The sequence below is a fragment of the Pogoniulus pusillus genome, chromosome 10 (assembly GCF_015220805.1).
Source record: "Pogoniulus pusillus isolate bPogPus1 chromosome 10, bPogPus1.pri, whole genome shotgun sequence".
NCBI lineage: Eukaryota > Metazoa > Chordata > Aves > Piciformes > Lybiidae > Pogoniulus > Pogoniulus pusillus.
This window is the reverse complement of record NC_087273.1, coordinates 38,911,107-38,923,139: the sequence shown is the minus strand read 5'-3', so window position 1 is coordinate 38,923,139 and position 12,033 is coordinate 38,911,107. Positions and strand designations below refer to the sequence as shown.

The 12,033-nt window shown below is 50.7% G+C and overlaps 1 long non-coding RNA gene across 2 annotated transcripts; it reads right to left on the bottom strand.

Moving 5' to 3' along the window:
- Positions 1-9,540: 9,540 nt before the first annotated feature.
- On the bottom strand, positions 9,541-11,502 carry LOC135179044 (uncharacterized). 2 transcript variants are annotated; one of them, XR_010303885.1, is made up of 4 exons: positions 11,219-11,502; positions 10,925-11,035; positions 10,091-10,125; positions 9,541-9,774 (listed from the first exon to the last, which is right to left on the bottom strand). It is a non-coding gene; the product is annotated as an uncharacterized LOC135179044 (long non-coding RNA). The 2 variants fall into 2 exon arrangements; XR_010303886.1 differs by lacking the exon at positions 10,091-10,125 and having other exon boundaries at positions 11,219-11,497.
- Between the last annotated feature and the right edge of the window lie 531 nt (positions 11,503-12,033).

The window sequence follows — 12,033 nt, the reverse complement described above, 5'->3', positions numbered from 1 at the left end:
TGCAGCTTATGTCCGTTGCTCCTTCTCCTATCACAGGCAGCAAGTGAGCAGAGCCTGTCCCCCCCTCCTGACCCCCAGCCCTCTGAGATGTGTAGACATTTATTACGTCTCCTCTGAGTCTTCTCTTCTTCAGACTACAAAGTCCCAGGTCCCTCAGCCACTCCTTCTGAGACAGTGCTCCAGTCCCCTCATCATCCTCATAGCCCTCTTCTGGACCTTCGCCAGCATATCCCTGTCCCTCTTCAGCTGGGGAGCCCAAGGATTCCAAGGTCAGATTCAGGAGGCTGCAGAACTGGAGGAAGCAATGCATTTGCTTGCACAGCTGAATGCTGTTGCTGCAGCCTGCCCCAAACGTCGTCACACCTGTGCTGCACGCATGTAAGCTATGTAGGCTCACGGGAAAAGCTCCAGTGTCAGGACTGCCTGTGCAGGAAGCTTCCCGTGCCAGGCCTGGAGTAGATAAGGCAGGATGATATCTTTCCTGAAGAGGTCATCCTGAAAAGTGAGGAAGGAGAATTAAAACCATTGCATCTCCTTCAGACACGTGGGGCTGTTGCAGCACGATGAAGAAGGTGAATGAAAACTCATTCCTTTTATGATCAGGTTCCCTGCCTGGTGAATGTGGGGAAGGCTGTGGATGGAGTCCACCTGGACTTCAGCAAAGCCTTGGACACTGTCTGCCACAAGCTCCTGGACAAGCTGGCAGCTCCTGGCTTGGATAGATTCGCTCTGATATGGGCCAAAAACTGGCTAGATGGCAGAGCCCAGAGAGTGGTGGTGAATGGTGCCACACCCAGCTGGCAGCTGGCACCAGTGGTGTTCCCCAAGCATCAGTGCTGGGCCCGGTCCAGTTCAACATCTTTAGTGATGATCTGGATGAGGGGATTGAGTCCAGCATCAGTAAGTCTGCAGATGACACCAAGCTAGGAGCAGCTGTGGATCTGTTCAAAGGTAGAAGAGCCCTGCAGAGGGACCTGGCCAGGCTGGAGGGGTGGGCAGAGGCCAGTGGGATGAGACTGGACAAGGCCAAGTGCAGGGTTCTACACTTTGGCCCCAACAACCCCAAGCAGCACTTGGGGCTGGGGCCAGAGTGGCTGAGAGCAGCCAGGCAGAGAGGGCCCTGGGGGTGCTGTGAGAGAGGAGCTGCAGAGGAGGCAGCAGTGCCCAGGTGGGCAGCAGAGCCAATGGCATCCTGGGCTGGCTCAGGAGCAGTGTGGGCAGCAGGACAAGGGAGGTTCTTGTGCCCCTGTGCTCAGCACTGCTCAGGCCACCCCTGGAGTGCTGTGTCCAGTTCTGGGCTCCTGAATTGCACCGAGATGTTGCAGTACTGGAAGGTGTCCACAGGAGGGCGACAAAGCTGGTGAAAGGCTTGGAGCAGAGCCCTGTGAGGAGAGGCTGAGGGAGCTGGGGGTGTGCAGCCTGCAGCAGAGGAGGCTCAGGGCAGAGCTCATTGCTGTGTACAGCTACCTGCAGGGAGGCTGTAGCCAGGTGGGGTTGGTCTCTTCTGCCAGGCAAGCAGCAACAGAACAAGGGGACACAGCCTCAAGCTGTGCCAGGGCAGGTCTAGGCTGGATGTGAGGAGGAAGTTCCTGGCAGAGAGAGTGATTGGCATTGGAATGGGCTGCCCAGGGAGGTGGTGGAGTGGCTGTGGCTGGAGGTGTTGGAGAAAAGCCTGGCTGGGGCACTTAGTGCCATGATCTGGTTGATTGTCTAGGGCTGGGTGCTAGGTTGGACTGGATGAGCTTGGAGGTCTCTTCCAACCTGCTTGATTCTATGATTCCTTGCATCTCCTTCAGACACATGATGCTGTTGCATCATAGACCCTCTCCCAGCCTTTTAGAAACCAAAACTCCTGACCAGAAAGGAACTGCCCCCAGAGTTTGTGTTTTCCCATGAGGATTTTGAGCTTACTAACACAGCCTCCTATTCCCCCATTCCTTGTCCCCAGTGCTCCGTTATTGTTAGCAGTAAGCGTCGGTGGGGTTTTGTGGTAGGATAACTTTGCAGTAGTACTTTGGTAGTATCGTGGTAGCTCCCAGCTGTGTGCTCTGTGATGAGCTTGAGTAACTCTCCTTGGGTTTTGAAAGGTGTGGTGGCAGGTGGAAGCAAGGAACATGCCAAGACTACCGCCTGCGTGGCGACTCTGAGCGTGTTTGCCTTGATGTTGTAGTAGAGTCCTAACTCAGTGACTTGTTTTTTACGGTTTCAATAGCCTCTGTTAGGTGTTTATTGAGAATTCCATTGCCTGACTGATAATAAAGCCAGAAATGTAAATCCCATCTCTTGTTCTGTTTGCATTGTTTTGCTAATACCTCCTCAAAAGCGGAGGGTGAGTCTCTCCAGATGCACTGGAACGTGGAGTATTCCTTCTGCTCAGTGTCTGTTCTCTTTCCTCTTCTTATCCCTGAAGTCTGAGACCAGACTTGAAAATAAGATCTGTAGATTTCCTACTATACCTGAAATACTCACTTTGGTCTTGGAGGGAAAATTCAATTCTCCTTTTAAGCTTTGCCTTTGTAGATGCTGCTTGAGGCCTGCCCCTTGCTGTCACAGTCTGCAAAACTCACAACATGCCAAATAGAATCATAGAGTCACAGAATCAGTCAGGGTTGGAAGGGACCACAAGGATCAGCCAGTTCCAACCCTCCTGCCATGCCCAGGGACACCCTACCCTAGAGCAGGCTGCACACAGCCTCAGCCACCTCCCTGGGCCACCTTTGAGCACATTCTGTGCTTCTTTCATCCACAACCTCCCTGGGCAACCTGTGCCAGTGCTTCACCACCCTCACAATAAACAACTTCTTCCTAAGATCCAGTTTAAATCTCCCCTCTGCCACTTTAAACCCATTCCTTCTTGTCCTGTCATTACAAGTCCTTCCCCAGACTTCCCCTAGCCCCCTTCAGATCCTGCAAGGCCACTTCAAGCTCTCCTGGAAGCCTTCTCTTCTCCAGGCTGCACAGCCCCAACTCTCTCAGCCTGTGCTCCTAGCAGAGCTGCTGCAGCCCTCTGAGCGTCTTTGCAGGTAACGGATGTTAACCCTGGCTTAGAAACGCTCTATAAGTGGAGCATCTTAATTTTCCAGCTTTTGCTTGTCTGTTAATTTCCTGGTGACCTCTTTTGACCTCCATCCCTTTCCTACACAGGTGGAACAATTAGAAGAGCTGAAGGCTGCCGAAACGCAAACATCAGCAACGCTGCTGCAAACAGCCTTCCGCAGGCACCTCGGAGTCTCTAATAGGTTATTCTGTCTCCAGAGCACAAACCTTAGAAGGTGGAGAGAATGCTGAGGGTTTAGTAATGATCTTATTTCTTTCCTTTAGGTGTTCTCTGCCAGTCAGAGAGCAGCCCGAGTCGTTAGGGGTCCCAGCTGCACGGTGGCTGAATTCTAACGCATCCGCGGTCTTTCGCGCCGCCGCCTGAGCCGAGCACATTTGCCAAGGACAATAGCGCTGCAGAAGGAATGATAAGCAGGATCCATTGAGATCTGCTCTGTAACATCTTCACAGAGCCACAGAAACGTCCAGGTTGGCCCTCAGGATCACCAAGTCCAACCTAGAACCCTGCTCTACAAGATGCACCTTAAACCATCTCCCTAAAGCACCCCATCCAAACCGCCCTTTAACACCTCCAGGCTGGGTGACTCCACCACCTCCCTGGGCAGCTTGTTCCAGTCCCTGACCATGACCACTCTCTCCAAGAAAAACCTTTTCCTAACGTGCAATCTAAACCTCCCCAGCCTCAGCTTGATGCCATTCCCCCTTGTTCTGTCTCCAGTTCCCTGTGAGAAGAGTCCAGCAGCAGCTGCTCCACAATATCCCTTCAGGTAGCTGCAGACAGCAATGAGGTCTCCCTTCAGCCTCCTCTTCCTCAAACTAAGCAGCCCCAAAATAGATCCAAAGCGAGTGACTCCACCACCTCCCTGGGCAGGTCATTCCAGTGCCTGTCCACTCTCTCCATGGAAAACCTTTTCCCCAGGTCCATTGCAAACCTGCCCAGTCTGAGTGTGCAGCTTCTTAAGTTGCTATTCAACGAGTTACAAAGCTTGCACAAAGACAATGGATGAGGCCTTCCACCACCTCCCCGGGCAGCTCATTCCAGTCCAACCTGTTTGATTCTATGATTCTAGGGGGTGAGCTCAGTGTAAATCAAGGGCCTATGGAATCTAATAATGATCAGCAGCTGAGAAATGCTATTGTAAGTGTATTATTTATTACCCACATTTCAGCCAGGCTCTCACAATACCTCTTTTCTTTTCTCCTTGCTATAGATCATCTTCCCCATTAGCAATATATCATGTACATAATAAGTATTTATCACAGTCTCCCTCTGGGCTGAAATTATCTTTCAGAAGGCAAAAAAAACCCAAAAAACACATGATTCATTGGCAGATAAGCACACTAATTACTGACAAAAAAACCCTGGAAAATCAGGATAAGGTTGAGCTGTGGCAACAAGATGTTACCATCCCTCCCTCCCATCCATTTTTGTCCTATGTGTGTGCCTGGGAAGAAGAAATATCAGTCACAGCCTTACTCATAATAAATATTGGCAGAGCAAATGTGCCTTAAAGTGGAAAAAAAGGATGCAGTAGGCTTTGGAAAGAATAAAGGTGAGAGAAAGTCATCAGCTGATTCATATTGGAAGTGAACTCTACTTAGAGAATCAGTCAGGGTTGGAAGGGACCGCAAGGAGCAGCCAGTTCCAAGCCCCCCTGCCATGCCCAGGGACACCCTGCCCTGGAGCAGGCTGCACACAGCCTCAGCCAGCCTGGCCTCAAACACCTCTAGCCATGGGGCCTCAACCACCTCCCTGGGCAACCCATTGCAGCCTCTCACCACTCTCCTGCTCAACAACTTTAAGTTACTTAAGTATCTATTGGTATGAAATACTAAAGTCTATATTAAAATATAGATCACTCTGGCATGGATAAAGACAAACCCTTCCCAGCTGGACAGACTGCCCAGACAGGCTACAACTGCCTGAAGGGAGGCTGGAGCCAGCTGGGGTTGGGCAAGCAGCAACGGAACAAGGGGACACAGCTTCAAGCTGTGCCGGGGCAGGTCTAGGCTGGATGTGATGAGGAAGTTGTTGTCAGAGAGAGTGATTGGCATTGGAATGGGCTGCCCAGGGTGAGTTGCCATGGCTGGAGATGTTGAAGGCAAGCCTGGCTGGGGCACTTAGAAAATAATCAGCCAGGGGAAAGCAGTCTTGGAAGCAAAAATCATTCAGGTGAGAGACTGGAGATGTGGCAGGAATTCTTTCCAGTGAGGGTGGTGAGACACTGGCACAGGTTGCCCAGGGAGATTGTGGCTGCTCCCTCCCTGGACGTGTTCAAGGGCAGGTTGGATGAGGCCCCAAGTGACCTGTACCATTGGCAGGTGTCCTTGCCCATGGCAAAGGGGTCGAAGTTAGGTGATCTCTCAGGTGCCTTCCAGCCCGGGCCAAGTTATGATTCTATGATTCAGGTCCAAAGAAGGTGGCACTACTCCCTGAAACACTTGCCCTTTTCTTGCCACACCCTGAACATTTTACCCCAGACTGCCAAAACAGGACAAGGAAATAATCAGCCAGCGGAAAAGCATTCTTGGAAGCAAAAATCATTCAGGTGAGAGAAGAAAGCTTCAATGTCCTTCCTCTCCCTTCCTCCACCCCATTCTCTCCTTTCCTCTCGTCTCCTCCCTTCTCCCTTCACCCATATTTTTCCTTCTCCCTTCTCCCTTATTTTTTCTTCTTCTCTTCTCTTCTCTTCTCTTCTCTTCTCTTCTCTTCTCTTCTCTTCTCTTCTCTTCTCTTCTCTTCTCTTCTCTTCTCTTCTCTTCTCTTCTCTATTCTCTATTCTCTTCTCTCCTCTTCTCTATTCTCTATTCTCTTCTCTCTCTTCTATTTTCACTTCTCTTATCTCCTCTCTTCTCTCTCCTCTCTTCTCTCTCCTATCTTCTCTCTTTTCTTCTCTTCTCTTCTCTTCTCTTCTCTTCTCTTCTCTTCTCTTCTCTTCTCTTCTCTTCTCTTCTCTTCTCTTCTCTTCTCTTCTCTTCTCTTCTCTTCTCTTCTCTTCTCTTCTCTTCTCTTCTCTTTCCCTCTGTTCTCTTCTTCTCTCTTCTCTACTTCTCTCTCCTCTCTTCTCTATTCTCTTCTTTCTCTTCTATCTTCTCTTCACTTCTCTTGTCTCCTCTTTTCTCTCTTCTCTTCTCTCTCCTCTCTCTTCCCTCTTCTCTCTCTTCACTTCCCTTTTCTCTATTCCCTCTTCTCTTCTCTTCTCTTCTCTTCTCTTCTCTTCTCTTCTCTTCTCTTCTCTTCTCTTCTCTTCTCTTCTCTTCTCTTCTCTTCTCTTCTCTTCTCTTCTCTTCTCTTTTCCTCTGTTTTCTTCTTCTCTCTTCTCTACTTCTCTCTCCTCTCTTCTCTTCTCTATTCTCTTCTCTCTCTTATATCTTCTCCTCACTTCTCTTATCTCCTCTCTTCCCTCTCTTCCCTCTCTTCCCTCTCTTCCCTCTCTTCCCTCTCTTCCCTCTCCTCTCCTCTCCTCTCCTCTCCTCTCCTCTCCTCTCCTCTCCTCTCCTCTCCTCTCCTCTCCTCTCCTCTCCTCTCCTCTCCTCTCCTCTCCTCTCCTCTCCTCTCCTCTCCTCTCCTCTCCTCTCCTCTCCTCTCCTCTCCTCTCCTCTCCTCTCCTCTCCTCTCCTCTCCTCTCCTCTCCTCTCCTCTCCTCTCCTCTCCTCTCCTCTCCTCTCCTCTCCTCTCCTCTCCTCTCTTATCTCTTTTCTCTCTTCTCTTCTCTCTCCTCTCTCTTCCCTCTTTTCTCTCTTCTCTTCTCTCTCCTCTCTCTTCCCTCTTCTCTCTCTTCACTTCCCTTTTCTCTATTCCCACTTCTCTTCTCTTCTCTTCTCTTCTCTTCTCTTCTCTTCTCTTCTCTTCTCTTCTCTTCTCTTCTCTTCTCTTCTCTTCTCTTCTCTTCTCTTCTCTTCTCTTCTCTTCTCTTCCCTTCTCTTTCCCTCTGTTCTCTTCTTCTCTCTTCTCTACTTCTCTCTCCTCTCTTCTCTATTCTCTTCTCTCTCTTCTATCTTCACTTCTCTTGTCTCCTCTTTTCTCTCTTCTCTTCTCTCTCCTCTCTCTTCCCTCTTCTCTCTCTTCACTTCCCTTTTCTCTATTCCCTCTTCTCTTCTCTTCTCTTCTCTTCTCTTCTCTTCTCTTCTCTTCTCTTCTCTTCTCTTCTCTTCTCTTCTCTTCTCTTCTCTTCTCTTCTCTTCTCCTCTGTTTTCTTCTTCTCTCTTCTCTACTTTTCTCTCCTCTCTTCTCTATTCTCTTCTCTCTCTTCTATCTTCTCCTCACTTCTCTTATCTCCTCTCTTCCCTCTCTTCCCTCTCTTCCCTCTCTTCCCTCTCTTCCCTCTCTTCCCTCTCCTCTCCTCTCCTCTCCTCTCCTCTCCTCTCCTCTCCTCTCCTCTCCTCTCCTCTCCTCTCCTCTCCTCTCCTCTCCTCTCCTCTCCTCTCCTCTCCTCTCCTCTCCTCTCCTCTCCTCTCCTCTCCTCTCCTCTCCTCTCCTCTCCTCTCCTCTCCTCTCCTCTCCTCTCCTCTCCTCTCCTCTCCTCTCCTCTCCTCTCCTCTCCTCTCTTCACTTCTCTTATCTCCTCTTTTCTCTCTTCTCTTCTCTCTCCTCTCTCTTCCCTCTTCTCTCTCTTCACTTCCCTTTTCTCTATTCCCTCTTCTCTCTTCTCTTCTCTTCTCTTCTCTTCTCTTCTCTTCTCTTCTCTTCTCTTCTCTTCTCTTCTCTTCTCTTCTCTTCTCTTCTCTACTTCTCTCTCCTCTCTTCACTTCTCTTATCTCCTCTTTTCTCTCTTATCTCCTCTCTTCCCTCTTCCCTCTTCTCTCTCTCCTCTCATCTCCTCTTTTCTCTCTTTTCTCCTCTCTCTTCCCTCTTCTCTCTCTTCACTTCCCTTTTCTCTATTCCCTCTTCTCTTCTCTTCTCTTCTCTTCTCTTCTCTTCTCTTCTCTTCTCTTCTCTTCTCTTCTCTTCTCTTCTCATCTTTTTCTCTCATCTCTTTTCCTCTCTTCTCTTCTTCTCTCTTCTCTACTTCTCTCTCCTCTCTTATCTCTTCTCTATTCTCTTCTCTCTCTTCTATCTTCTCCTCACTCCTCTCCTCTCCTCTCCCCTCCCCTCTTCTCTCCTCTTTTCTCTCTTCTCTTCTCTTCTCTTCTCTTCTCTTCTCTTCTCTTCTCTTCTCTTCTCTTCTCTTCTCTTCTCTTCTCTTCTCTTCTCTTCTCTTCTTCTCTCTCCTCTCTTCACTTCTCTTATCTCCTCTTTTCTCTCTTATCTCCTCTCTTCCCTCTTCTCTCTCTCCTCTCATCTCCTCTTTTCTCCTCTCTCTTCTCTCTCCTCTCTCTTCACTTCCCTTTTCTCTATTCCCTCTTCTCTTCTGTTCTCATCTTTTTCTCTCATCTCTTTTCTTTTCCTCTCTTCTCTTCTTCTCTTCTTCTCTCTTCTCTACTTCTCTCTCCTCTCTTATCTCCTCTATCTTGTCTTCACTTCCCTTTTCTCTATTCCCTGTCCTCTCCCTTCTCTTCACTTTTTTCTATTCCCTCTCTCCTCTATCTCTTCTCTATTCTATCTCCTCTTTCTCCCTTCTCTTCCTTCTCCCTGTCCTCTCTACAGGTTAATGATCTCAGATGATTTCCCTGAGCCAGTTCATAGCAGAGCTATATGACTGCATGTGGTCATGGGTGGAGCAATAAGCACCCAGGCATGCAGAGGTGGTGAGCTGAGTCTGTGAAGGTTAAGTTGGCTTATGTCATAGTAAAGTGGTTGCCAAAGTGCAGTGAAATGCTCCTGCCTTCAAACATGACAGTCAGGGGCTGATTCTGTAGAGAATTGAGCATGGTCTGTGAGTTACACAGTAGCAGTGAGTGGAGCAGTAGCGGAATGCACTTAGATGTACACAGTTGCCACTAAAGCAATCCCACTACTACTTATGGACATACATGGAGCCATAGATGCAAAGAGTGGTTTGGCTTGGAAGGGACTTTAAACTTCAGTCAGTTCTAACTCCCTGCCTTGGGTGAGGACACCTTCCACCAGCTCCAGGGCTCATCCAAGGTGGCATTCAGCACCTCCAGGGAGGTTGTGGGGAAGTAGCTAAGATCCGTGAGGAGATGCACAGAGGGAAGCTCAGCAGGTAAATAATTCAGCCCTTCTGTTCTTTTCAGGCTATCTGTGACTATAAGAGAACTTGTGCTACAGGCTGGGGCCAGAGTGGCTGAGAGCAGCCAGGAAGAGGGGGTGCTGGGGGGCTGTAGATGGGGCAGCAGGACAAGGGAGGGTCTTGTGGCCCTGTGTTCAGCACTGCTCAGGCCACCCCTTGAGTGCTGTGTCCAGTTGTGGCCCACTCAATTGAGGTGCTGGACCTTTATGTCTGGTTTGCTATGTAGAAAATAGGAAAGCTTCAAAGCATCCTCCTCAGACAGGCTTCACTTTTCCTCTGTGCAGGGCAAAGGGCCAGAATCATCTCAACACTTGGTGTTATAAAATGTGTAGAACAAATGAGACCAGGAAGCATTTGCAAACATTTATTGGAGTAAGGGAGGCAGAGGCACTGGGATAACATTTGCAACCCTTTTTCTTAAGTCAATGCAGGAGAAGCCCAAGCACACAGCCAAAGCAATTCCTTCTCCCCCAGAATAACTCAGGTAGGACGTGCACGGCAGTAAGAGCTTAGCCCAGACGTCTGCATGATGATCTCTGAATCTTTGCAGGGTCTTTCCTCTGCTTATCAAAGTTGTAGGCACCTGGTAGAGAAAGGGAAGAGTGACTGAATTAGGCCAAGGTAAGAATAGATAAAGCTATAAGTTACAAAGGACTCCCTAGGAACTGTTCTACTTAAACCTCCTCACACAGCCTGGCCCTGAACACGCTCAGGGAGGTTGTGGAGGACAGAGGCACAGAGTGATCAAAGATGACATTGTGTGCTTCTGGCCTCCACAGCCTCCCCGGGCAACCTGTGTCAGTGTTGAACTTCCCTCACTCTAAAGAACTTCTTCTTGAGCTTAGAGGAGCTGCAGCCCAGCCCCATGCGCTCAGGAGGCATTTTGTGTTGTCTCTTACCTTTTCTTTAGAACAATCACCACATCCATTCCACCCTGGAAGGAGAAACCCCTGATAAGAACTCATCTTTGTCAGTAAAGTTGCTTTTTACCTACTGCAGTTGGTGGTGTGCTTCTGTTCTGATGTTCTATTGATAGGAAAGCAAAGGAGGCAAGGCAAGGCGAGGCAAAGGGGAGCAGGGCAAAGCGAGGCAAAGGGGAGCAGGGCGAGGCAAAGGGGAGCAGGGCAAAGCGAGGCAAAGGGGAGCAGGGCGAGGCAAAGGGGAGCAGGGCAAAGCGAGGCAAAGGGGAGCAGGGCGAGGCAAAGGGGAGCAGGGCAAAGCGAGGCAAAGGGGAGCAGGGCAGGGCAAAGGGGAGCAGGGCAGGGCAAAGGGGAGCAGGGCAGGGCAAAGGGGAGCAGGGCGAGGTGTAAATCCTATCTTTCCTTACTTAGTACCTTTCTCATGCAGTGTCGTGTGCATGTGGAACTTAGGGAAGGAAGGAAGGGGATTCTCCCTTTCTACTTTACTAGGCGTGCTGGTGATGTTTAGGCGAGTGCCTGTGCCAGGGGTTCGATCTTCCCAGTTAACCTATCCCCTCATTCCGAGTGCTGCCTAAGTCATTGGAACCTTTTTTCCTGCCTAAAGGGCACTTTGGGGCAGGCACTACACCTAAGTGTATGCCTCTACCGACCCCCCCTCACCCTATCTAGCGGCAGAAAGGTTTTCTTTGGGGGTTGTCCAGTGAGCGTCCTGCATCACAGGGGGGCTCCGCTCAGCTTTCTGGTAAAGTTTCCTCTCTTTTCTCCTAGAGGAAGCAGGCGAAAAGTGTAAGTAAGGACCCGGGTAGGACTTACCGCACGAGTTACCACTCAGCCGGCAGGTGCAGCGCGTTCATCCTCCCCGGGGTGCGGTCTCCGCTCCCAGCCCGGCTCCTGCGGGGGTAGCAGTCAGTGCACCTTAGCCCCCTGCAGAAAACAGAGGAACCTCTAGTTTCTAACCAATTAGTTGTGTCAGGTCCAGTTCCAGTTTCCCAGAGCCCCACACGTAGTCAGTAGCAGCAATCCCAGTTCCTAGGGCGCCTTTCCCTCTTCCCCAGCTTGGTTCCAAGGGAAGGGAATCGGGCGTAGAGAGGCAGAGGTAAGACTCACCCAAACGCATCTCCCTTCCCTCGGGCAGGTAGAGAACTCGAGCGGCAGCGAGAAGGCTTTCAGGGCAGGGGAGCTGCAGAGAAAGCACAAGGAGAGGGTGAAAAGGCAGATACGTACGAGCGGAGCCTAGGCGAGGGTCCCGTCCGTCCTCGGGGGTCCGGGGCTCGTAGTCAGCCGTAGAGCAGCGGGAGCGGGAGGGCGATGGCCGCAGGGAGGGCGAAAGGGAGGCGAGGAGCAAGTTCCTCTGTTTTAAAAGGGGAGTAGAGAGGCAGCGGGATCGGGTTGAGCCCTCGCACCTGGGGAGGGGGCGGCAGGAGGCGGGGTCCAGGACTAGGCCACGCCCCCGGGGAGGAGTCAGTAGGAGGCGGGGTCCAGGACTAGGCCACGCCCCCGGGGAGGAGTCAGTAGGAGGCGGGGTCCAGGACTAGGCCACGCCCCCGGGGAGGAGCCGTAGGAGGCGGGGTCCAGGACTAGGCCACGCCCCCGGGGAGGAGCCGTAGCTGACGAGGGGCAGCTGTGCGGTAGGTCCCTCCCCCTCGTTAGGTGCTTACACTTTACACCTGCTCTTCGTAGGGCAGGTCGGAGCCTTAGGCGGCACTCGCCTGAACATAAGGGACGTAAGTTAAGTAGGAAGGTCGGAGCCTTAGTGCGGCACTCGCCTGAACATAAGCGGCGTCAAAGTAAAGTAGGAAGGGAGGATCCTTCCCTTCCTTCCTTAAGTTCCTAAGACACGATACTGATAAAGAATGGTACTAAGTAACGTAGGAATTTCCTTCCTTCCTTCCTTCCTTCCTTCCTTCCTTCCTTCCTTCCTT